At 44.2% G+C, this 23,946-nt stretch overlaps 1 protein-coding gene and 1 pseudogene across 1 annotated transcript in view; one reads left to right on the forward strand and one right to left on the reverse strand.

The window, feature by feature from the left end:
- Positions 1-23,946, reverse strand: part of Ppp1r14c (protein phosphatase 1 regulatory inhibitor subunit 14C) — a 72,350-nt gene that overhangs the window by 26,498 nt on the left and 21,906 nt on the right. The gene's annotated exons all lie outside the window — the stretch shown is intronic.
- Positions 11,554-12,429, forward strand: LOC138819059 (enoyl-CoA hydratase, mitochondrial pseudogene; annotated as a pseudogene).

Below are 23,946 nucleotides of genomic sequence, written 5' to 3' on the forward strand. Positions count from 1 at the left end.
CACCTGCCAGGAAACCCCAGCATTTCCTGTGGTGCAGGAGAGTGCAGATATGGGGACATGCATCCCCCAAAGGCAGACTCACTTCCTGTTCATTCAGGAAAGCTATTAGCTCAAGCCTTTAGTCTAAGCAGCCCATCAATATACTCGCAGTGGGACTGGTCACAGACCATGCATAAGGATGTTGGGTAAATCAAAGAAGTGTTCTGACACAAACAATTGCTATCATCCAAGAAGAAGAGGTGACAGTAGTCCAGTCTGTCCCTAAAAAGACATACCAGGCTCCATGTTGCTTCCTAGTAACTCAGAGATAGGGGTCTGAGAGAAAATGGCCCATATCTACCTTTCTAATGGAAATACACAGGAGCTAAGCAGAATGTTCTTAGGCTAGAAACATTGCCCAACAGCAGCACAAAGGCAATGCAAAGCTATCTCCACATGGCTCAAGATGGAGCCATTCCCAGCACAATCAGGGGCCCCCTCGTCATTGAGTTTCCTACATATAGCACTGCATCTGGACGCTTCCCTCTTCCTGTCTCAGGCAGACTATGGCCCAATGTGTTCTTGACTGCACAGAAAGTGAGATGGAGAAAAGTCTGTGGAGTCACTTGGCAGAGACTAAAAGGAAACTATGAATCCCATCCAGAGATTCAGCCTGTGCCCTGAAATTTCTGGTTTAGAAGACTATGGATTATTGAGCCACAAAATGCCATAGAGGAACCGTCAATGTACCTTACTCCATGAGAGAGCCAACGTGGAGGGAAGGACTCCATACTGGACAGGCCCAACTACAGGACATTGAGGAAGCATGGAGCTGTGGAGGTCGGAGAAAGATCAACGCGATGTTTGCCAGGGGCCGCTGTGACGACCATAAAGAACATGGGTCATTATTTATCCTGGACCATCTTAAAAGGTAGAACCTTGTCACCACACATTTGTTAAATCTGAGAACATTCATGCACATAGACATCACAGAGAATGAGCTCAGAGAAAACGCTGGGGTTTGGTTAAAACAGGCCTCAAGATGGTCATGTCAGGGTAGCCAGTATCCCATGTCCATGCAAGATATTCATACAACAGGAAGCTGGAGTGAAGGGAGGGGAACAAAAGTAGATGAGAAGCTTCTGGTTTCTGCCCAATGGTTCTGTTAACTGGAAACACTAACAATAGTCTAATATATATGTCAGTTGTGGGCTTTAACTCAGGGCCTGGGTTCTGGCTTGAGCCTCTTTGTGCTCAAGGCTACCGCTCCACCACTTCAGCCACTGTACTATTTCCATATATATATATATATATATATATATATATATATATATATATATATATATATATATATATATATATATATATATATATATATATATATATATAAATTTTTTTAAAACTAAGACTGCTTTTGTGGTGGCAACAGTGCCTGGGAACACGGTCACCAACACTACTGCGCTGATCATATGTGAAAGGTCACAGGTGAGTCAATCCATATCTGGCCACCTGAGATGGACCCAGGTCGTAACCGACTGTGGGTAGAACTGTCCCAGAGACACAAGGCACTGCCCCAGCAGGGAAGGAATCGCTAAGGAATACTGCTTCCTTCCTAGTCCTCCATAAGAGAAGGTAGGGTCTCAGCTGACCACAGCCTGTGTCAACCCTCAGAACAGATGAGGGTTCAAGTGAGGGAGGGCAGGCCTGGAGCTGGAGGTGTGGGTTCAACTCGGGAGAAGCAGCTGGGGCCAGGGCTCCTCTTCAGGGGCACCTGGCTTGCATGGCAGAGTCAGACACAGGGGAGGGACATGGAGAGGAACACAGATTTAATGTTGGGGAGCCAGACTATTCTGCATGAAAATGAGGAATTTTCTAGAAAGCCCTTTATTTATTTATTTATTTATTTGTCGGTTGTGGGGCTTGAACTCTGGGCTTGGGTGCTGTCCCTGCGCTCTTCAGAGCCACAGTGCCACTTCCGGTTTTCTAGTGCTTTATTGGAGATAAGAGTCTCACGGACTTTCCTGCCTGGGCTGGCTTTGAACCTCGATCCTCAGATCTCAGCCTCCTGAGTAGCTAGGACTACAGGCGTGAGCCACTGTTGCCCAGCTCAGAAAGCCCTTTCTTTACTTCCCTCTTTCCACTCCATGGGAGGGAGGGAAAGAAGAGCTCATGCTTGGTACCACAGTTACACCAGAGTGAGAGGGCAGGACCTAGACATGGGGTCCAACTGCCTTTAGTTAAATTCCACTGTTACCAAGAGGCCAGTCCCCAAACAAGCCACTTAAGCTTTGGTGTGGGTCTGGGAGACCTTTGTATATATTTGTCTTAGTCATGAACATGTCATAATGTGCTCTGTGCAGGCAACATGGCTCCTCCTGAGCCTGTCTGACCCCTCCTCTCCCTGGCCCACAGGCGTATCTGCCACCAAGGCCATTGCTTCTCTGGCTGAAGGTGCTGCAGTCTGCACCTTTTACTACTATGTCCAAGGCAGAGACGTCATCTCTAATGAAGCTACCCCAGGAACTGGCTTCTGCACACCCATTCTTTCTTCTTCTGATCTTTAAGGCCATACCTAGAGGACTGAAGGCAGCAGAACAAGGAAATCCAAACATGGACAACGTCTCAGGTTTAATATGAAAGGAGTGGAAACGAGCCAGGGTTTCTGTTATTAGTATTTGTTCCTCACTTGGAAAATCTCAAGAGTACCTTGTCTTGACTCATTTATGCTACTATAACAAAATACCACAGACTGGATACTTTACAAAGAGCAGAAAATTATTTCTCACAGTTCTGGACTCCTGAGAAGTCTAAGATCAAGCCATAGTCTATGCACCAAAGGTGGTGGCTTGTTTTGTGCTCACCAAAGGGGAGGACCACTACAAACTCACATGGCAAACGGAAGAAGGAAAAGCATACTCCACAAAGCCTCCTGTAGAAGAACCTTCATCCCATTTACAAGAAAGAAGTACTCATGGCCAACCCTCTAGTGACGGTGCTATGATGTTGGCCATTCAATTTTAGCACCTGAATTTTGGAGGTACACACTCCAGCCAGGCACTTCAGCAAAACCCCTAGAAAGGGGCTTTTTTTTTTTCCAGTCCTGAAGCTTGAACCCAGGGCCTGGATGTTTTTTCTGTTTGCTCAAAGCTAGTACTCTACCACTTAAGCCACAGCACTACTTCCAGCTTTTTCTGTGATTTAATTGGAGACAAGAGTCATGGAGTTTCTTGCCCAGACTGGCTAAGTAGCTAGGGTTACAGGCATGAGCCACAGGTGAAAAGGGGCTCTTTATCATGAAATTCCTGCCTCTGAATCCCCCTGTGAACACATAAAACTTCAGTTTCCTGGAAACCTCTCTAAAACAGTGCATCTTAATATCTAAGTTAAGGAGCTCAAGAACCAACAGTGAAGAGTCACAGTCAATTAGCCTTGTAGAGCACTGCTCCAGAAGTTCCGAAACCAAAGCTATTCCACTGACAATGGTGATAAGGAAAGAAGGAGGGCAGGTGCATCACAAGTTCCAGGTCATCCCAGGCAAAGTTAGCAAAACACTATCTCAAAGCAAGAGACCTCATTTCTTAAACAAACTACAAACAAAAAAAAGGTTGGGGGCGGTGGCACTGACTCAAGTGGTAGAAGAGTTACTCTTAGGTCCTATTCCCAGTAATGCCAGTAAGAAGGAGGAGAAGCTGGGTGCTGGTGACACACATCTGTAATCCTAGCTACTCAGGAGTCTTAGATCTAATATCGTGGTTCAAAGCCAGCCCTTGCAGGAAAACCCGTGAGACTCCTATCTCTGATAAACTACTCAGAAAAGCTGGAAGTGGAGCTGTGGCTCAAGTGGTAGAGTGTTAGCATGGAGCACAAAGAGGCGCAGGGACAACGCCCAGGCCCTGAGTTCAAGTCCCAGGACCAGCAAAAATACATACATACATACATACATACATACATACATACATACATACATACATACATACATACATACATACATAAATGGAGGAGAAAATTAGCATATGACCCCCACCTACAATTTAGGGCAGAGAACTAGAGAACTAGACAAAGTATAAGCAAGTGATGAAAGAGGCGGACAGCTGTACAAGAAGACACCACGCCCGGTGGCAGGGCTGAGCTGCTCTGCCACTGGCAGTCCTGATCACATGGGTCTTCACCCCAGGATGAGGCAAGCTCAAAACTAGGTAGAAAAAAGACTGCTAGAGAAGCAGGACTTGAAAAGGGGACGCTGAGTAGTCCCTTCGTGGCATTGTCCTCTACCTCACTGTGCTCAGGAAGGGCCCCTGACAACCATGAAGTCAAGGCAGGGGGACAGAAAGCCAAGTAAGCATCCAGGCCCTCCTCCCTCCACCACTGAGGCAGGCAGGGGACAGATGTCATAGCAGATTGCCACCCCACTGGAAACAGGGCCATCTCTTTTCTCTGCCATGCTTCAGTGACCCAGAGGCCTACCTCAGGCCTCCCACAACCATCTGGAAGCCAGCAACTTGCCACTCTCTGAAGCAGTCAGCTCGTTTTAGGCCCCCTGCGTTCTCCTCCCTAACCTCACAGACCCCAGGCAGACAGGAAACATGCGATTCAATTCAAATATTTACTGCTCCTTGATGCAAGACAACTCCCTAGAAAGTCAGCCCTGCACCATGCCTGGGACCTGCATTCATCAGGCCAAGTGCTGAGCTGCGCTCCTCTCCTAGCTTTTCCTCTCCCACAAAATGGCCCCCAAGCTCTCCCTCTCCAAGGCCTGAGGAAGGCATGGGCAGCAGACAATCCTTGTAACCTCTTGCCATCCCTCCACTGAGACTGGCATGTCCCCCGAGATTACGAGATACATTTCAGGGAGCTGAAGAGGCAAACCAAGCTGCATAAGGTCAGGCCTTGGTCCACACACGGTAGAAGGCCAGGTCCATAGGGGAAAGAAGGGCCTTTCAGACCCCTTAAGATTCCCTAGGAATTCTTTCTTCCACAAGGGCTGTGAACACTGATGTGGGTAGTTTCACCTTAGATTCCAGGCAAGAAGCATAGAATAATGCGCCAACAATTTTTTTAATGCCATTTGTTGTTTTTATTGTTATTCTGACTCAATCACAAAGCAAATTCCAACTATCAAGAAAGCAAGTTGTTTTCTCCCCTACATCTGTTCCTCTCTCTATTAGAACAGAAACTCCAATTATTAGAGGCAAGAATGACAGATGAAAAGGGATGTCTTATTTTAACAAATGAATTGATTTTCTTTTTTCTACCAAAGATAAAAATGGTGGCAAAGTTAAGGAGGAAATAATTTACACCTATCTATGTTACTGAGAATATTTCCCCAAAGCCTTATTGATTTTCTCCTGTCCAGGGAACACTTTGGATTGAGGATGACAAACTCAAAACAACCTAGAAGATTAGCAAAGACTAATAAGAGCCCTTGGAACAAAATTAAGGTTTGTAGAATCTGGGCCTTGCTTTCTCCTTCTGCTAGATATTGACCTAAAAGAAAGAACAGCCTGGCCTAGTGGCTCACACCTATAATCCTAGCAACTCAGGAGGTTGAGGTCTGAGGATCTTGGGGTAAACTAACCCAAGCCAGAAAGTCAGTGAGACTCTTTTTTGTTTTAATTGTGAAAATACTGTACAGAGGGGTTACAATTACATGGGCAAGATAATGAGTACATTTCTTATCAAGCATTGTAGCCTCCTCCTTTGTTTCCCCTTTCCATCCCTTCCCATCCCCCACCCGTCACCCCCACCCAATCCTTCCCCCCCAACCAAAGTTGTAAAGTTCGTTTTTGACATAACGACTTGTACTTCTCATTGTTGCAATGGGTCCACCTGTATCCCTATTTAAACGATTTGTTTTTTCCCTTCCCCTCCACAAATTATACCCACATCATATACAGTGAAAGCAGGGGTTATACTGTGGGGGAGGGACATACAAAGCAACAAAGAAATAATCTTATAAATGTGTTAGAAACAATCGCATGAAAGAAAAAAACATTTGAATACATATCTTAGGGTTCATTTCCCTAACATCAACTTATCTGACCTTTTCTGCTTGACTCAGACATATACTAGTTATTGCAAATAAGGGAAAACATGGGACCTATGTTTCTTTGGGCCTGGCTAACTTCAGTTAATATAATTTTTTCCAAGTCTTTCCATTTCCTAACAAATGGGGCAATGTCATTCTTTCTGATGGAGACATAGAATTCCATTGTGTATATATACCACATTTTCTTGATCCATTCATCGACTGAGGGGCATCTGGGTTGGTTCCATATCTTAGCTATGGTAAATAAGGCTGCAATAAACATAGTCGTGCTGGTAGCTTTAGTGTGGTCTTGTTCGTGAACATTTGGGTAAATGCCCAAAAGTGGGATTGCTGGGTCATAGGGGAGCTCTATGTGGAGTCTTTTGAGGAACCTCCATACTGCTTTCCAAAGTGGTTGAACAAGTTTACACTCCCAACAACAATGCAGTAAGGTTCCCTTCTGTCCACATCCTCTGTTATTAGAGTTCTTGATTATAGCCATTCTAACTGGGGTGAGGTGGTATCTCAATGTTGTTTTGATTTGCATTTCTTTTATGGCTAGGGAGGTTGAGCATTTCTTCATGTGTCTATTGGCCATTCTTCTTTCCTCTTCAGAGAAGTTTCTTTTTAAATCTTTACCCACTTATTTATTGGGCAGTTGTTTCTTTGAAGATTTGTTGTTAGGGGATTTAATTTTTTGAGTTCCAGGTATATTTTAGATATGACACCCTTGTTCATTGTATGGCTAGTGAAGATCTTCTCCCAATCCGTGGGCTTTCTATTGATCTTGCTAGCTATGTCCTTTGCCATGCAGAAGCTCTGCAATTTCATGCAATCCCATTTGTCCAACTTTTCTTTGATTTGTTGTGTTTCTGGGCCTCTATTAAGAAAATTTCGGCCTGTGCCAAGGAGACCTAGGGTTTCTCCTATTCCATCCTGTAATGTTTTCAGAGTGTCTGCTTTGATCCATTTGGAGTTGATTCTGGTACAGGGTGATATATAAGGATCTAGCTTTAGTTTTCTACAAGTAGTTAACCAATTTTGCCAGCACCATTTACTGAAGAGGCTGTCTTTCTTCCATTCTATTTTTTTTTAGCTCCCAGTGAGACTCTTATCTCTAATTAACTCCCTAAAAGCTGGAAGTGGAGCTGTGGCTTAAGTGATAGAGATCCAGCCTTGAGCAAAAAAGCCAAATGAAAGTGTTGAGGACCTGAGTTCAAGCTCTAGTACCTGCACAAGAAAGGAAGAAGGGAAGAGAAAAAATGAAGAAAGGGAAAAGAGGAAGGGAAAAAATGGAAAAAGGGAAAAGAGGAAGGGAAAAATGGAGAAAGGGAAAAGAGGAAGAGAAAAATGGAGAAAGGGAAAAGAGGAAGGGAAAATGGAGAAAGGGAAAAGAGGAAGGGAGGGGAGGGGAGGGGAGGGAAGCGGCTATAAATCATCTCACACCTAGCAGGCACTCCACGATTATCTGCGGAACAACTGGCTAAATGATTTACTGTGAGTCCCAGTGGTTCTTTGCAGCAGTAAGCTTGCTCAGTTGTTGAAAGGTAAACCAGGACTCCAGATTTATGGTTGCCTGGTTGCCCCCAGTGATCATAAATCCTAGCCAGCTTCTAGGCTGTTCCAGGCAGTTTGGCTAGTAGCTAAGTGGTTATAGTAAGACTACATTATGATAGTTCCCTTCTAAAGGTCAGGGTTCCAATTGAGAAATGGTAGGGGGTCCATGAGAACCACAGTTCTCCATCTCTATGCCCAGGGAAGAACATCTAGCTTCAGACACATGTTCTTCAGCCCAGACAGTGGCCAATGCTGAACAGCCTTGGGTGTCGGCTACACATCAAGAAATGGGCAAAGGCCACTGGGACTGACCATTGTCCCTGATCATGACTTGACAGTGCACCAGCACAAGGAGTTTCCTGTCCTCTGGCCCACATAACTCTGGGGAAAATCTTATGCCAAAATCCACCATGAAAGGAAACATCCTCTCAGTTTGGGAGAATGAGAAAGCTCTGGAAATGAGAGTGGTGGGAATGGTTGTGCAACAATGTGAATATACTTAGTGCCACTGAATTGAACACTTACAAATGGTTAAGATGGTAAATGTTACGTTACGTATATTATACTACAATGAAAACAAAACATGAAGATGTGCATCTGTGTTCTCCCACAGCAAACTAGGCTCCCTGAAGACAAAGGATTGTGTTTCATTCACTTCTGAGCTCCCCTTAGTACGGTTCCCAACACGCATACTCACATGAGACTGCATTCTGACAAAAGAAACTGACGCTCCCTCCAAAATAAGATGCTTAGGCCTAAAACTATGGTTCAAACACTTTCTAGACTATTCAGGTTTTAGCAATAAGAGAAACCCACAGAATCACATGGGTACTTAAATGTCCTCTTAGAATTGACCAAGAATGATGCACAATGTCACACAAGTTATATTATAGAAGGTTGTGAGAAAAAAAATGCAAGGGAAATTGGAAACATATTCTAATCTTGCCCTCATTTATAGATTCATCCCAGATGGTGAGTCTTCAGGAGCAATTGTTCTGTTTAAGAGTGGGCTCAATCTCACCTTTTATTTGTGTATATGCTGTGTGGCCCATGCCTGTAATCCTAACTACTCAGTAAACTGAAAGCTGAGAAGTAAGATTCAAAGCCAACACGGGCAAACAAATCCAAGAGACTAACCAGTAAAAAGCCAGAAGTGAATCTGTAGTTTAAATGGAAGATAGCCAGTCCTAAGTGAAAAAGCTAAGGAAGAGTGTTCTAGCCTTGAGTTCAAGCCCCAGTACTGGCCTAGATAAAACAATTAATCAATAAATAGTCATTCTAACCTGTAACACAAGTATGTTAAACAAGCAGACTTCTGTATTTTCACTGTCATGATAAAAAATAACAAGTAGTTCAAATAAACAAGACAGGCTCTTCACCAATATGACAAATTATAGGTACCTCTTACATTTTACAGCAGGTCAAGCAGACTTTTTATCAAGTTAACAAAAGGCAAAATCACTTGTGCTAAAGGCAACATGAGGCAAGGCCAAAGTAATTAAATAATGTGTCAAATATTGTCAACAAAAGCTATCTCATTATTTAAAGTAACATCTTTTAAAAATCCTATCAACAGTCAATTGTTGTGGGGTAAATAAGCAGAGTTCTTTAATTAATGGGAAAGAACATTTTACAATTGTCCTATCAACTGCGACAGAAAAAATTTCGTTCTTATCATCAAATCATATACATCACTTAAAATCCTCCTTGTAGTATCATTCTGCCCATATTTTCCAGATATAAAACAGAGGCTTGCTATGTAATTCTTGGCTCAAATCCTTATAATCTCCAGAGTCTCAAAAGGATTTGGGATTCGTTGAGTAACCATTTCTTGGGATAACAGGAAAGAAGTCAGAAGGGAAGACAGATTTCAAGAAAAAGGATATGCGGATATCTCTTAGGAATTCATTGACTTCTGAAGAATAACCAAGAGCCTGAAGGAGAAGGCTCAGAACAGTTTTACGTGAGATGAATGGCAGGAAAAGGAAGTGGAGAGTCCTCAGTAATGGTTATACACAATCAGAATGGCCTGCCCAAGTGAGTGAGCCAAGCAAAGGTACGCCTTCAGATGTGCACATCTGCCCCAGTCCTTTATCTGCTCCCCTCCCTCCTCTTCACCCATCATCTGCCATGTGCAAGTAGGTTCCATTATTCCACTTCCCATCTCTTGTCCTTTCTCATTGTCATGTTCTTCTCCTTTCTCTTCCTAACCTCTTCCCCACTTAAAGAAATATTTTTGAGGGCTGGGAAGGTGGCTCAGTGGTAGAGCGCTTACATGAGGCCCTGGGTTCGATTTCTCAGCACCACATAAGCAAAAAGAAAAAAAGCCAGAATTGGTGCTGCGGCTTAGGTAGTAGAGCGCTAGCCTTGAGCTGAAGAGCTGAGGGACAGAGCCCAGGCCCAGAGTTCAGGCCCCACGACCGGACCCAAACAAACAAACAAACAAACAAACAAAGAAATATTTTTGAAAATGCAGATTGCCAATTCTAGCAAATATACTTTCTTTGGTTTCTCTTTTGTTGTCTGGTTTTCCTCAGCAGAAAAGAAAGAAAGAAAGAAAGAAAGAAAGAAAGAAAGAAAGAAAGAAAGAAAGAAAGAAAGAAAGAAAGAAAGAAAGAGAAAGAGAGAAAGAAAAGAGAGAAAGAGAAAGAAAGAAAGAAAGAGAAAGAAAGAAAGAAAGAAAGAAAGGAAGGAAGGAAGGAAAAGAAAACCACTGACAAATCAAACCTGGTGCCAACACAATGGCAGACACAGTCTCACATTCTAAAATACTGCTTTTCTCCTCCTCCTTTTTATCTCCCTTCATTTTTCCTTCTCCAAGACCTCCTTTTGGTTCCTGGGCCTATTCTCTGTAGATATTGATTCAATTAGCCTGTAACGACTTATAAAATCTCTCCCAGTAATTCCCACAATTGGCAGCTCTTAGGAAATCACAAATTTGGTAAACTCTAATCTCCCTTTTCTCTGTGAGTCAAAACCCCGCCCACATCTGCTAGGAGCAGATTAAACAAGAGCTTAAGATGATGAAAACTGGAAAAAGAAAACCAATCCAGCGAAATATTCTAGGGTCAAGTGTCTCCCCTTAAAAGACCAACCACATGTACAACTGTGCATATACCACCTTCTAGCATATTTGAGAATAACAGGAATACTCCAGACTAGTGTGTAAGAGTCTAGAACTTGCAGAACTGTCAAGAACAGGACTGAGTCCACAAAATTGGCTGGGAAATTTAAAATGGATCAGTCTAAATGGTCATCGAGTCAAACGTTCAGCATGGAATTTCTATGCTTAGTGAGGGGCCTTAGAGGGACGTTCAGCAGTTCCCTTCCAGGAAAACATTGCATGTGAGAACTGTAGATTGAGAAACAAGCAAAACCCAGGTGCTCATCATCCACAAGGCTTCCCCTAGAAAGCCTCAAGCCCCCTGTACCACGCCATTTCTGTGTATTTGGCCAGCCACATCTGAACCCTTTCCCTCCTCTTCTGCATCTCCAGCTCCAGCTCAGAGCAAGCCACCCTGGTGGTTTTAGCATTTCCTTCTTGAAGTTAACAGGGTAAGGTCTTTCTTTTCAACGTCTGGCCTTTCCATTCTGTGCCAATCGCTGTAGGTAACATATACTTGACCAAGCAGACTTCCCTCTTTACTGCTGAGATGCTAAAAGGAGCAAACATCTACCCCCAACAATTCCAATAAACATACCAAAGACTGTGACAATGATTCTGAAGCACTTGTCTTGGGGGTTTCCAGGGGCACAGCACAGCTTGTTTATTTTCTGTATCTCTCCCAATCATGCTCACTGTTCTTTGCACATGGCAAATCATAAATAAACATTGGATAGATACATTCAAGTGAGTGCCTGCAATACATCAGGCATGTGAGATGAGGACAGGGAGGCTGTTTGATCAAACTAGAAAGATACTGGCTCCCTGAAAACAGCTTTGGTGTAGTCCAACAAGGGGGAACTGAAGCTGTGTAGATTGTCCCCGCGCCATGGCCGCCGTGACTGCCCTCCTCCCCGGCGCCCGCGCGTGCTGGTGGCTCCTCTCCGGCTTCCCTGCGCCGCAACCCTTCGCCTGTGGGCCAGCTCTGAGTACATCATTACAGAAAAAAGGGGGAGAAATAGCAGTGTGGGACTCATCTGGTGAACCGCCCCTAGGCGCTCATCGAGGGGCTCAACCAGGCCCGGAGGCCTGTGAGGAGGATCCAGCCTTGGGCGCACCATTGCGCATTTGCTGCTGGAGCGGATATCAAGGAAATGCAGAATCAGCCATTCCAGTTCTGTTACTCCAGTAAGTTCCGGAGCCACTGGGACCACCTCACCCGTGGGAAGAAGCCGGTCATCGCCGCTGTCAATGGTTTTGCTCTTGGTGGAGGCTATGAGTTTGCAATGATGTGTGACATCAACTACGCTGGTGAGAAAGCCCAGTTTGGACAACCAGCAATCCTGCTGGGAACCATCCCAGGTGCTGGAGGCACCCAGAGACTCACCCGTGCAGTTGGAAAGTCCCTGGCAATGGAGATGGTCCTGACTGGTTATCAGATCTCAGCCCAGGATGCAAAGCAAGCAGGTTGGTAAGCCAGGTTTTTCCTGTTGAAACACTAGTTGAAGAGGCCATCCAGTGTGCAGAAAAAATTGCCAGCAATGCCAAAATTATATCAGCCATGGCCAAAGAATCTGTGAATGCAGCTTTTGAAATGGCGCTAACAGAGGGAAACAAGTTGGAGAAGAAACTCTTCTATTCAACCTTTGCTACTGATGACGGGCACGAAGGCATGGCTGCATTTGTGGAGAAGAGGAAGACCAACTTCAGAGACCACTGAGAACCAGAAAGTGCAGCCTGCCTATTTAGAAGCAAACAAATCATCCCCCTAAAGGGCAGTGTGGCCACCTGTAGACTCCCAGCGATGGTGTGGGGCTGTGGCCTCTGCTCAAGCCCTTGTGTAGCCGGCTGCTTTGATGCCCAAGGGAAGGTTGATCATGTTGGGTCTGATCAGAATATTTTCTTGCAAATCAAGTCCTCTGAGGAGCCTTGAAGGTGTTTTCACAAGGGACCAGTGTTTGCTACCATAGTCTCTGTGGGCACTTGAGTCAGGTAGGACGTAGTGGCAGCTGCATCTGCAGCTGTGCAGTGACTGCTCAGGGGAGGGCCCCTGTCCACTGATTTTGAACAGGATTATCTGATTATAGTGACTGCTTCAAAAAACAAAAAGAATATAAAATCCTCTCTTAAGAAATTTTGTTTTGGACAAAACCAAAGGGACACCAAAAACAATGGCTCAGGTCTGTCATCCCAGCAACTTGAGGGGTAAGATCAGGAGGATCATAGTTCCAGGCCAATCTAGGCCAAAAATAAGTCAAGAGTCTATCTCAACAGAGAAAACTGGAAGTGGCGGCATACTGTATCATCTCAGCTACATCAAAGGCATAAATGGGAGGAACACAGCTCAGGCCTAACACTGTTCTTGTCTTAGAATAAGTGACTGACAATGAGAGCTACTCAGGCCAAGGAAGTGAACAGTAAATGAGCTGGAGGAAAATAAAATAAGTCTTGATTCAAATTCTGGCTGACATTTTGTTCAGAGCTCTTTATGTTTCATTTGGCAGTTCTTCGGAGGGTTTCTGGCCTCTGGCCAGAAAACTGCCCAATAAGGACTGATTTGCACCTGTGGGGATCGGTAAAACCTTAGAGACTATCACATTCATTGATTAACAATAAAAGGCGTATTCTTGAACCATAACTCAGTGGCAGAGAAACTATATGTTTGCTTTCTGTAAGACACGTAGGAAGCTCAAACCGTCACACGGCACTATTGTAGAATTTGTCACAAAGCACAAAATTGAATCAGACAGTCCATCATTTTCAAAATGATAACTCAAAATTACCAACACCTCTGTAACAAGTAGTATGCCATTATGTTTTACAATCAGGATGTTTACTACTTCTTACACTAACTCTAGTCAGAGGTACTACAGTTACAGATACAGCTAGATAGGTAACAGGATTTACCCTGGGCCAGGCAGCTGTTGGGGGAAGGGCAACCCAAATCACTTTCTTTCTTTTTCTTTTTCTTTTTCTAACTTAAAAGATCTGTTTCTTTGCATGCTAAAAGTGGGCATCTCTGGTATCCAGAGGGTATGAGAAAGGTTCTTCTTTTTATCCAAGTCTAACATCTGTCTGGGTGGGCAAATATTTGCTAGGGTGGGACTCAAATTCCAGGACGTGATTTCACCTGAATTGACTGTTGCTATGCTCCCTTGTCCTCAGGAAACCCAGATAAAAATGGGAGTCTAAGGGTGGAGCCTGGGGTGGGTGTTTGGGTGGGGTAAGGCAGAGGCAGAGCTGACATCTGAGATCGAAGGCCGGGCCCTGCCCCAGGATGGAACAGTGATGCTTAAGGGCCAGAGCCAGGCTGACCTGATAGAGGGATGGTAGACCGTGCCCCCAGGAATCAGCAAGTAAGAAAGGGCCTTGACTGAGCCTGTGCCATCATCCAGGTGTTGTGACATACAGAACCAGGGCCAGGGCTTGGGCGATGGTGCTTCAGGCGGCCCTGGCAAGGGCTGGCAGCCCTGAGAGACCTGCAGAAGCTGTGTCCCAAATCACTTTTTGTTTTAAACCTGTAAACATGAGTCAAAGCCAAGGAAAACAGGGAAGGTTAAGTAGTGCCTATTCTACTTTGATCTTACACATTCCCAGAGGTGTTCAGTGTGGGAGCATGGATCCAAGAAGCCACAATCCAAAACAGATCTGACTCACTCAAAACACCAGAAGGCAGGGATGGCTGGCTACTAGCTGCTATCTAACTTCACCCAGATGTGTTCTTGGTTATAAGCCTTCTAGTGTCAGAAGAAAGGTTTCAAAAGTTCCAAATAGGGGAAGCCATAGAATATCAGTCTGTCCCCACTGAGAGACAAGCTGAAAAGTCACAAGTGAACTAAGTAGCTTAGCCAGAAATCTCTCAAAGGTGGAAAACAGGTAGATGACATATTTAACAGAAGGCTGAAGCACTTCCCCAGTCCTACACACCAAGAGTACAGAGCATTTTCTAAACTTAATCCAGACCACCATGATGACTTCCTCATCCAATCAAGAGACCAGAGGCTCCCTCAAATCTAGTAACAGGCCATAAAAATGGAGGCAGAGAGCTGAAGGCATGGTTCAAATGGTGGAGCACCTGCCTAGCAAGTACAAGGCCTTGAGTTCAAAGTCTAAAACCATTCAAAACAGACATGAATTTCAAAAACTGAAGATGTTTTAAAAAATAAAAAGCGTGAGACCAGAATGTGAATTGGTTTAATCACAGAACACTGGAACCTGTTTGACTGGGTAATGATTTTCCTCTGAGGTGGCACTATGTCAACAGAAAGAAATAATGAAGAGTTGCACAGGGTGGGATGGGTAGGGTCAGGTTTTACACACATCATTTGAGAAAAAAGGGATTATATAGACCCTCAAGGAAGGACTTTAAATGATGTGAAGGGAAAAAAATGATAGAAAAGGGAAATCCAGTACACAAAGGTTAATTAAAATATCCCACAAGTTGGCCCGGCACTGGTGACTCATGCCTATAATCCTAGCTACTCAGGAGGCTGAGATCTGCGGATCATGGTTCAAAGCCAGCCCTGGGAGTAAAGTTTGTGAGACTCGTGGCCAGTAAACCATCAGAAAACCCGAAGTGGAGCTCAAATGGTAGAGCACTCACCTTGAGCTGAAGAGCTCAGGGACAGCACCCACGCCCAGAGTTCAAGCTCTATGATCAAAAAAAAAAAAAAAAAAAAAAAAAGGAAAAGAAAAGAAATCCCATAAATTGGAAAGTCCCTCTGTTCTCTTCCCTATCAACTAACCAGGTTTTCCTTGTTTCCTAAATGGACCTGCAATCCAGCATGGTGGAACTTCAGCACAATCATGTGCTGTACTGTCACCCTGTGTATCTCCATGTCCTGCAGCCCAGGCCTGGCCAGGCCCTGTGGCCTCCTTCCAGTCTCCTGTGATACCTCCTGACCCTGTCCTTACTTCCAGAACTGCTCTTTAAAGCCTGTTCTCTCCAAAGCTCAGAATCTTTTTAAAATGCGAATCCACCTGCAACCACTTAGAGACAAAATTTACGGTTTTAGAATGTGTACTATAAACATTTGTCCAACCACTTAATTAAGCCACTATCAAAAGAAGATTCAAGTCAATACATTATCTCACACACAAGCCAACAAAACCAGAAGTAGATTAAACTGTTCTAAATTAGAAGCTCTCAGTACATAAACACAAAATTAGACTTTGACAACAAATTGGAGTCATCACCTAATGAAATAAGAGACCCTAATAATAAGCACGTCTTTCTCATGAATGATGAAAGTTATGTTAGAATATAACATTCCACTTTGGGGTGTGGGTTTTTTGTTGAACTTTGTGTGAGTAAATCACACTTAAAAGGATCAGCTTTAAAGGAAATGTCATTCAGTGTAAAATATAATTTTAGCTGAGTGCCAATGGCTCACATCTGTAATCCTAGCAACTCAGGAAGCTAGGATCTGAGGATGATGGTTTGAAGCCAGACTTGTATTATGCACATACACACACACACACACACACACACACACACACACACACACACAATTTTGGGATTCACATGTATATTGAAGAAAGTAGTTGTAGAAATATAAATCATACCAGCAAAGCATGCAAAAGTCAAGAACAATAAATCACTATGACTTACAAAAGAAATTAAGTGCCAGGCTCTGCTAGCTCATATCTGTAACCCTTCTACTCAGGAGGCTGAGATCTGAGGATTGTGGTTCAAAGCCAGCCCAGGCAAGTAACTCCATGAGACTCTCATCTCCAATTAATCACAGAAAAAAACAAAACAAACAAAAAAAAAAAAAAACCAGAAGTAGTGCTATGGCTCAAATGGTAGAGTGCTGGCCTTGAGCAAAAGGAGCCCAGGAACAGAATTCAAGCCCTCAGACGGGCAAAAATTAATTAATTAATTAATTAATTAAAATAAATTCAGCAGGGAGTTGATGGCTCAACCTGTAATCCTAAGTACTCAAGAGGGTGAGATCTAAGGATAATGGCTCAAAGCCAGCCCAGTGCAGGAAAGTCTATGAGAATCTTATCTCCAATTAACCACCAGAAAACTAGAAGTGGCACTGTGGCTCAAAGTGGTAGAGCTCTTGAGGAAAAGAGCTCAGAGACAGCATCCAGGCCCAACCAAGAAAGAAAGAAAGAGAGAAAGAAAGAGAGAAAGAAAGAAAGAAAGAAAGAAAGAAAGAAGGAAAGAGAAAGAAAGAAGGAAAGAGAAAGAAAGAAAGAGAAAGAAAGAAAGAAAGAGAAAGAAAGAAAGTAAGAAAGAGAAAGAAAGAAAGTAAGAAAGAAAGAAAGAAAGAAAGAAAGAAAGAAAGAAAGAAAGAAAGAAAGAGAGAGAGAAAGGGAGAGGGAGGGAGGGAGGGAGGAAAAAAGCAAGCAAGCCACACTAACCACCTTCTCTTCTACATCAATGTCTTCTCCTGAACTTACAATTCTGACTCCCTCACTTGGCCACAGGTCTCATGGTCTGACACTACCACACACATGCTACATAGGCTGCACGCAGTAGGTGCACTGGGCCATGTGACTCCACCTGAACATGGTTTACAGGGCAGTCTATATATTAACATCTGGGGCCATCTTTGTTATCGAAGGAACTGACACTTGACCTGCCCAGTTTAGCTCACCAGGCTTTCATAACTAACTAATCCTTCAACAGTTAAAAGAATCAGTGAGCTAGCCATCAACAGGAACAACTCCAAACCTGGGAAGTAAGTGACTTATCAAAAAAGCAAGCACTGTATCTGAGCAAGTCCCTGCCTGCCGTTCTTAAACATGTTTATTAATGTTTGCTCCAATGTGAGATTCTATGCCCATCACTGAAACTCCTCTATTTCACTTACTCATTTTTTGTGAATACTGGTACTGGTACTTGAATTCAAGGACTTACCTCTTGCTTGGCTTTTCTGCTCAAAGCTGGCACTATACCACTTGAGTCACAGATTTACTTCCAGCTTTTTGGTAGTTAGTTGGATATATGAAGCTCATGAACTTTCCTGCCTGGGCTGGCTTCATACTGTGATCCTGAGGTGTCAGCCTCCTGAGTAGCTAAAGATTACAGACATGGGCCACCAGCAGGGTCTGATTTTAAGAAATGTTCTCACTTGGTGACTTCAGATGAAACTACACTCAAAAGGGAGCAATAAGTTCCTGATAACTCTTAAGAAATGTGACATGTAGAAGTATTTTTCTGAACATTGAATCGCCCTGAATCCCGAAGAGAAAAATGTATTTTTTTCCTCTTCTACTTCTTTACTGTAGAGGTAGGAATATAAAGTTGAATTTATAACCCCATTTCCACCAACTCATTTCCTTTTTATAATTTCAGGACTGGCTGTACTATAGGACATTCAAGTAGTTTATGACTAACATCAGCCAGAATTTCTGGCTAATAATCCAAGGTAAGTCATTTAGAGGAAATAAAAAATCTTTCCCTCTCCAGTGTGAAGTCTAATGTGCCACAACAATCGTGAATGGGGTAATCTGCAAACTAGGAGAATATTTATGCTTTAAATGAATACTTATGATTTCAATAGCATATTTTAGTGCTCACTTGTCAACAAGCACAATCCTTGCACCTGGTAAGCATTAGCTTATTTTATCTTCCTAACAACCCTCTATAACGAGTTCCCAGTTCTACTATCTCCATTTGACAGTTCAGCAAACAGCAAATGTTAAAGTCTAAATGTTTGCCAAGCACTGGTGGCTCATATATGTCATCCTAGGTACTCAAGAGGCTGAGATCTGAGGATCCATGTTCAAATCCAGTCCAGACAAGAAAGTCTGTGAGATGCTTATCTCCAAATAGCCACCAAAAAAAGAGAAAGGAGGAGGAAGAAGAGGAGGAGGAAGTGATGTTATGGCTCACATGATAGTGCTATCCTTGAGCAAAAAAAGCTTAGGGACAGCACCCATCCCTGAGTTCAAGCCCAAGGAGGTAGGGTCTTTGGAAGGTAATTAGGTAGGGAGGGTGGAGCCCTCAGAAATGGGATTAGTGTCCTCATAAGAAAAGATACACATAGGCTGGGAAGGTGGCTCAGTGGTAGAGCGCTTGCCTTACATGCATGAGGCACTGGGTTTGATTCCTCAGCATCACAAAAGCAGAAAAAGCCAGAAGTGGCACTGTGGCTTAAGTGGTAGAGTGTAGCCTTGAGCTGAAGAGCTGAGGGACAGCACCCAGGCCCAGAGTTCAGGCCCATGACCAATAAAAATAAAAATAAAAATAAAATAATAATAATAAAAGAAAAGACACACACAGAGATCACCCCTGACTATTGACTATAGACACAAGGAGAAAGCAGCAAGCAGCCACCTGCAAACAAGGAACCAGGCCTTCATGAAACACCCAAGCTCTCTGTGCCTTGGTCCTGGGCCCCAGAAGAGTGAAGAGTAGGTCATTGTTGTCTGAGCAGCCCAGTCTGGAACTTTGTTACTAGCAACCCAAACAGATAGAGACAGAGAGGTTAGATAACTTGCCCCAAGGTTGGAAATGGGAACCAGATTCAAATCAAGTATGTCTGTGCCTACAGTCTAGACATCCCTTTAACTAAACTGTTCATCCCTTGAAGGGCTAACACACACACACACACACACACACACACACACACACACACACACACACACACACACACACACACACACACACAAATTTGGTGAAAAAACCCTTGAGTCAAATGATAATATTAAGTATGGTATTTCTTTTCGATCTCCAACTCTGAGCTACTTAGCCATGTAGCCAATATGACACTCAAAATTTCCAAAAACACTAATTCTTATTCCACCCACAAATCCTATTTACCACTCAACTAACAACTGCTATGAAAGAGGAAGAAGAAAATAAACACACAGCAAACCCATTTACTGCAAGAGGCAGTTCTATTTCAAGTCAAATTAGAGAAGCAATGAAAAGGAAAAGCTGTCTTAGCCCCAACTCATAAATAAACCAAGTCACAGTTGGTGCAAGTTCCTAGCAAAGACAACTCCCAGACTCACAACCACCAATGGCATAGCTCTTCCACAAGGCACGAAGAAGGGACAAAGCATCTTCCTAGGCTTAAAAATAACCAGCACGGGCTCACATATGACATTATTCCTATTTAACACATAAGGGGGAAACCCTATTATGTTCAAGGAACCTTTTTTTAATTCGAGAAGTGGATCACTTGAGAATCAAGAACTATAGAGAAATTGAGGAGCTGAAGAAACAGACAGAAACACAGAGCTAACAGTGAAGCATTGCAGACATTTCAAATGTTCTATCATAGCAATACAAAGCCTTGGGCTGGGATGTAGCTCAGTAATAGAGCACTTGCCTAGCATGTTTCAGGCCTTGGGTTCTATTCCCAACACCAGAAATAATAATAATAATAATAATAATAATAATAATAATAATAAATATGAGAAGAGGAGGAAGAAGAGGAAGAAGGAGGAGTAGAAGAGGAGGAGGAGAGGAGGAGGAGGAGGAAGTAGTCACCTATAAAGACAACCAGAGCCGGGCGCTGGTGGCTCACGCCTGTAATCCTAGCTACTCAGGAGGCTGAGATCTGAGGATCGCGGTTCAAAGCCAGCCCGGGCAGGAGAGACCGTGAGACTCCTATCTCCAATAAACCACCAGAAAACCGGAAGTGGCGCTGTAGCTCAAGTGGTAGAGCGCTCGCCTTGAGCGGAAGAGCTGAGGGACAGCTCCCAGGCCCAGAGTTCAAGCCCCACGACCGACAAAAAAAAAATAAATAAAGACAACCAGAATCGGGGCTGGGAAGGTGGCTCAGTGGTAGAGCGCTTGCCTTGCATGCCTGAGGCCCTGGGTTTGATTCCTCAGCACCACATAAGCAAAAAGAAAAAAAGCCGGAAGTGGCACTGTGGCTCAGGTGGTAGAGCGCTAGCCTTGAGCTGAAGAGCTCAGGGATAGCTCCCAGGCCCAGAGTTCAGGTCCCACTACCGGACCCAAAAAACAAAAAACAAAGACAACCAGAATCCAAGATTAGAAAAGAAGAGGAAGGGCCCACCTTAGGTACATCTCCCTAAAAAGCACCCTTGAATGGTTTGTGGCATAAGCATCATGGATGTTAAGACATGATATCCTATTTCTTCCCATCTGAGTAAAAAAGAAAAAGAAGAGGAGGAGGAGGAAGAGAAGTGCTGCTGTGGTTCAAGTGACAGTGCTAGCCTTGAGCAAAAAAGCTTAGGGACAACACCCACACAGACACACACAAACAGCTCCCATTTGCTTTCCCTTCTTAGCCATAAGAGCCAATTACATACAAGGCTCACAGAAAGCCAGCCCTACCCCTCTGGGTCAGCCTTGCTGATGCACAGACTCAAGAATAGAGGGGTAAACACTGCACTTGCACAAACACCACAGTGGGCTATCTCTGATTCTTATGTGTGTGTAAGAGAGTGTGTCTGTGTCTATGTCTGTGTGTATATATGATCGGTGATGATGATGGTGATGATGAAGATGATGATCAGTGGTGATGCAGATTTATGCAGATAACACAGGATGGTCTCTCATTTCTTCCAGAGCCCCTCCAGGAGGCACTGATTATGGTACAGCACTGAGAACCCATCGCTGCTGGTAAATGTCTTAAAAGCACTGTAGACACAGCTTCTCCTGCATCAACCAACAGTGTGACCATGGGCAGGACTGAATGAAGAACAGAGGCAAATGGAGGAGCTCGTGAGATCTCTCTGCATGTGTGGGCATTCTTACATAGTACAAGAAGAAGTACATCATGTCTTAGCATGCCCGTGTCACACAGGATCACAGTCCCAAGTGTTAAGTGTGTAGCTCTCCAAACAACTCCTTCGTGGATGTGGAACACATTGTGCCCCCATTTTACAGACAAAAGCACTGAGGCTCAGAGAGAGAGCTTCAATTACTTGCTCATAGTGAAACCAAGACTTCTATCAATCGATACTATTCTGTCTCAAAGGTAGTAATAGCTACCATTCACAAACTGCTTCCCACCTAGCAGACAAACTAGAGCTAAATGCTTTAATCCTCACAATATCCTTATTGTTACAGAAAAAAACAGACAGACAGATATCCACACTTTACAGACACAGAACACAAAGCACAGAAGTGAGTAACTACCCTCCGTAACTTCCTTCTTTCTCACTTAATGTGGGTATGGATGCTATGTTTCAGTTTTTTCACAACCTTACTTTAAAAAAAAAGTTGTTTTATCTCACATGTAGGAAAAATCATGGGGATTATTGATGTGTCAGTTCTGGGTCTTGAACTCAGGGAGGACTGAGTTTGTGAGTGTGGCTTTTTCTCTCAAGGCTGGTGCTCTACCATTTGATCTATCCCTCCACTATGGCTTTGTGCTGATAAACTGGAAATCAGAGTCTTTCAGATTTTTCTCCAGGCTGCCTCCAAACCTCAATCCTCAGCTCTCAGCCTCCTGAGCAGCTAGGATGACAGGCGTGAGCCACCGGAGCCCAGAGTTGATCAATTCTTTTTAACAGCTCATCAAATCAGTGGCATCAATTTAATATAGCTGGGGATTCAGGTGCTGATAAAAGGCAAATCTGCACAACTAGTTTCCAGTTTGAAAGTTCCCCACCCCCATTCCCATGGCCTGGTCTGTGATTAGATACCCTCGTGTTGAAGACTGAGGCTGTGTGCAGATGACCTCCCCTTGGTGCCTGCTGTACTTCCCCACTGGGTTCTAATCTCAGGACAGGCAGGCACTCCCCCTTCTCTCCCAGGCCTCCCTTTCTCCAGGAGGAAGTTGGTGGCAAGGTATTTTAGGAAGCAGACAAGAACTTTGAATAGCACTTCCCCATTGTAACGACAAGAAACCTCCACAGCTAACAAGCTTGGCTGTCTGGCTTCCTAGCGAGTTCACTCGCTTGGCCTCCAGCTTCTGCAGACTGAGGGGTCCGGCAAGGACTACACAGAGATCTTTTTCTCTGCTTTCCTGTGTGGGGAGAAGTTCATCACCTGTGAGACTTCAAAGCCTACACAGCAGAGAGCACACCTAGATTCTGCCCTTTCTTCTCAACCCTGCCAGCTTGTCACTCCAGGCAAGCCATTCTCTCTCTTCGTGGCTCATTATCATGGTTATTCATAGAGACAGTGGCCTAACAAACCCACTTTGGTATTTCTGATACAGTAATCTGCATCCCATAATTCTGAGATGGAAAAGTAATTATATCCCTAATGATCCCATAAAAATGAAAGCCGCAGCAAGCAACTGAGGCAGAGCATCTACAACAACACATAGTTTGCAGGTAACAGCGTTTGGCTGGGATGCTTCTGGTAGATAGTGTTAAGTCAATAGTATTGGCTTGGCCTAGATTGAACTTCAGTGGCTGGTTCTGCAGAACAGCAGAATAAACCAGTCTCCACCCTCCTCCTGCAACAGTTCCCTTCCTCCCCAATCATGCCTGGAGCCTCCTGAGAGTCACAAGCTGGTCTTGCTGGCCCACACAGGCAGCTTCTCCTGTGCCCACAGTCCCCATGCCAGACTCTGCTGCCTGCACACAGGATTCCTTCCAGCCTCCTTCACCCAACAGAGCAGCCCTACCCTTGGGTGCACACATCACTGGCTGCATTTCCCAGGGTACAGAGTTTTCTAGAAAGACATGGCAGGAGCCAGCCTTTGCTCACCATATCATACCATATGGTGTCTCCTCATACCAGGAAACACAAAGACAAAGCCCTCTAGGAGATTGTGGCCACGGCCCACAGCTGTCGGGGGAAAAGCATTAACAAATGAGCAGCTGGACAATACCCTATCACATCTAGGCCTGAACACAGGATCTCAGTAATGAGTGTGTCCTTGCCTACTGATTTGACGTCCAGTGCCAAGGATTTGGCTACAGGCCAGTTCCCAGTTAAAATAACTCCACATCCACTTTCTGTCTCTCCTGGCCATCCATGCTCTTGAGTTCAGGCTCTCGCTGTGTGCCAGGTCACGCTGGACTCCAAAAAAGAACACAGGATGGTGGGGATTGATGGTTGGAAATGTGGTTCCAAGCTACTCAGGTATTTGGACCCCATAGATTGCAGTGTCCACCCAACCAACTCAGCCAACCCTACTGGGGAGAGGAAGACAGATGGGTAGGGACGGGGTGAGGAAGCATGGCTAACAGAGACATTACCAGATCTTCCCAGAAGCTTTATGGTGGCAAAAGCCAAGTCCTAGGACTCCACACACGGCCTTACATGACCTCTTGCTGCCTTTGCTATTGACCAACGGTCCCAGCCCTTGGGCACACTGACAAGAATTCCATCTTATCTACCAAGATAGCTTCCTTCCCAATATAAACCTGGCCCTCACATTTGCTCCAT

The sequence above is a fragment of the Dipodomys merriami genome, unplaced genomic scaffold, assembly GCF_024711535.1.
Source record: "Dipodomys merriami isolate MVZ:Mamm:240054 unplaced genomic scaffold, mDipMer1.0.p SCAF_8, whole genome shotgun sequence".
Lineage (NCBI taxonomy): Eukaryota > Metazoa > Chordata > Mammalia > Rodentia > Heteromyidae > Dipodomys > Dipodomys merriami.